This window comes from Atta cephalotes, assembly GCF_000143395.1.
Source record: "Atta cephalotes unplaced genomic scaffold scaffold00011, whole genome shotgun sequence".
Lineage (NCBI taxonomy): Eukaryota > Metazoa > Arthropoda > Insecta > Hymenoptera > Formicidae > Atta > Atta cephalotes.
Window position 1 is genome coordinate 6,099,749 of NW_012130075.1, and position 2,721 is coordinate 6,102,469.

Below are 2,721 nucleotides of genomic sequence, written 5' to 3' on the forward strand. Positions count from 1 at the left end.
TCTATGATCTATTTATTTCGACCACCACTTACCGCTAAAGCCATCTATAGGAAAACGGCGGAAGCAAAGTTGTACACCTAATATATATTATATACATGTATACTAACAACAACTATAGAAAGAATAATGATTCACGACATGCATGATATGCGTCAAACTTAATCAGTGAAAGATTCTTAAATGTAAATTAAGTTTAATTCAAATTTGTTTTTCCTGTAAAAGAATTCAAAAAAAAATTATATATTTTCGAATGCCCGCCGAAGCTGGCCGAAGCGCGAAAGCACATGAACATAGGCTCATGCTTGTGTGTGTGAGACTAGCGGTCGCGCTAGGCCACCGACTGATGGAGTTAGTCGGGATGTCGTAAATCGTCCCTGAATTAGCATCTTTGCTCGTGTCATGGAAGCATAGAAAAGTACCCCCTAATGCGATCTGTGTATCGTCCCGCGAACTCGAGAGCGAAAGCGACGAGTCACGCGCTCACAGAGTGACAGCGAAATTAAACTGAAAATGTATCACCTGTGCGACCGATTTAATTAGAATCCTCAATTAATGCAAAACCCCATTAAGATTTCGGTTTGTAGTAACCATCAAAAAGAATGAATTGATAATCGCGAAAATCGGATATGAAAATCGCGTTCAGAGGCGCTCCTATGTAATAACGATAAAACTTTCAATTAATTCAAAACTTATAATTAATATAACTTATAATTAATATAGCTGCAGATGAATAGTCCCGGGAGTGGCTTTCATAATAGGCCTTAAGACTCCCAATTATCCAACGGAGATTCTAATCCTAACAATCTCAAAACTATCTAAACAATACGAGAGAAAACTGTTGGATTGAGCGGAGAGTTAGCTCGATACTGAAAATCTAAATGCATAAAAAACTCCAGATTCGGAATACAATAGTAATCAAATGGACAGTCCGAACAAATGCAAGCGCGCAAGATTAAAAGGGCATCATCATTCAAGGGCAAAAATCCCTTTTCGCGCCTTCACCTGATTAAAAACTGCACTTAATTAAAGCAAAATCACATAAATTAAAAATTTATAGAATGTTCTAAAGTAATGTTTCCGCTGGAGTCGAAATATCATTGGCTCGCTTCCTTGCCCGCGAGATGTCATAGTTCTAAATTGTATATAAACAAGGTCCTTATCCAAGACGGGCGCATTTCATTTTTAGTCACTTTTGTCAAAGTTCACTGAGATAAGTTTTCCGCAAGTAAACGCAAGAGAGTAAACGCTGAATCGGTCATTATAAACTATCATCGCGCATGCCGCGTAAAGCCGAGAACCTTTTATATTAGATTCTAATTATATTTCTACTGTCTTCCTTCTTGTTATAGTGAGCATTATACTGTAAAGTTAGAGTGAATATTAATTATTCAATTGTAATTAATTTTAGTTCATTTGTCTTTGTATATATTTCGAGAATCAACAGTGTATCAAAGCCGTGCCAATATTTCAATTAACTTTCTTTTTCTTTCTTTTTTTTCTTTTCTTTTCTTCTCTTTTATCATCATACCCAAAGTGTCTAAGTGTTACGTGTCTTGTCTGTGACGTCTCTTAAGTGTCAGCGCGTAGGAGTGCCAAGCTTAACGCGTTTCCGTAGCTGGCATCCTTAGTGCATCCTTCTATGCCACCGACACCTCGAGCGACGACCTATTATCTGCGATAGCGCATTATTATAGTGCGCTATCCATCCTTCTCTCATATTAGGTGTGAGAAAAAGTTCATAGCGTTTTTTTTAATATCATCTAACGGGAAAAACTCCACGAACTTTGTCCTATACTTAATATTTCGACGTTCTTGCACTCGCCAGTTCTCAAGACGCTCCTTTCCTCAGTCGCTTGAGAGCTTTAAACAGAGCATTGATGATTGTCCGAGCGGAGACGCAAGGATTCCACCATTGCTTCATCTAGATACTCAAATCCCCGTCGCTCATCCCAACCTTGACAGCTGCCCCCGCAAAGGAAAAGGGGTGCCGACGTCTTCACCTATTACTTTGCAGCTCCCTCATCTGAGGACCACTGAGCAATTCACCCTTTCTAACAAGTGCTCCAGCGATACTCCTACTCCGTGAAGCTCCGCGACACTCTCGCCACGCGAACGTAAAATTTAAAAAATGACAACGATGTTCGCAGGAGCAACGGCAATGCCACGTGTGCGCCGAGCGAGCCACGAGGCCGCTTATAGGAGCCTGCTATATGATACCACAGCTCCGAGGAATTCGACCCGCATGTATTCTCGAACCCATCGTGGATCTATTCGAGTTCGGAGTACTATCCCGTATCGGGAAACCACTCCACTCCTACGCTTATCCAGAGAGGGCTTGCCACGCATTGTGAAGATCGAAACTGTCTTCCGAGCGATCCATATAATTAAGAAATCTTAGCGCAGAGTAAAAGGAATCGGAAAGATTTTGTTTTTTTTGTTTTTCTTTTCATTTCATTTCTCCCCCTTTCCATCCTCGGCTATTTCGCGTGAACATTGCAGCATGAATCGAGAAATCAAAGAATCTAACACCTCACATCTCGGAGATCGAAATCCGGAACAATACATATATACATACATACATACATACGTTTATATATATATATATATATATATATATATATATATATATATATATATATATACTACTATATATATACTATACTACTACTACTAGTACGTACGTATATAGTATTAGTAAGTAAAGAAACGTAAAAGAAACGA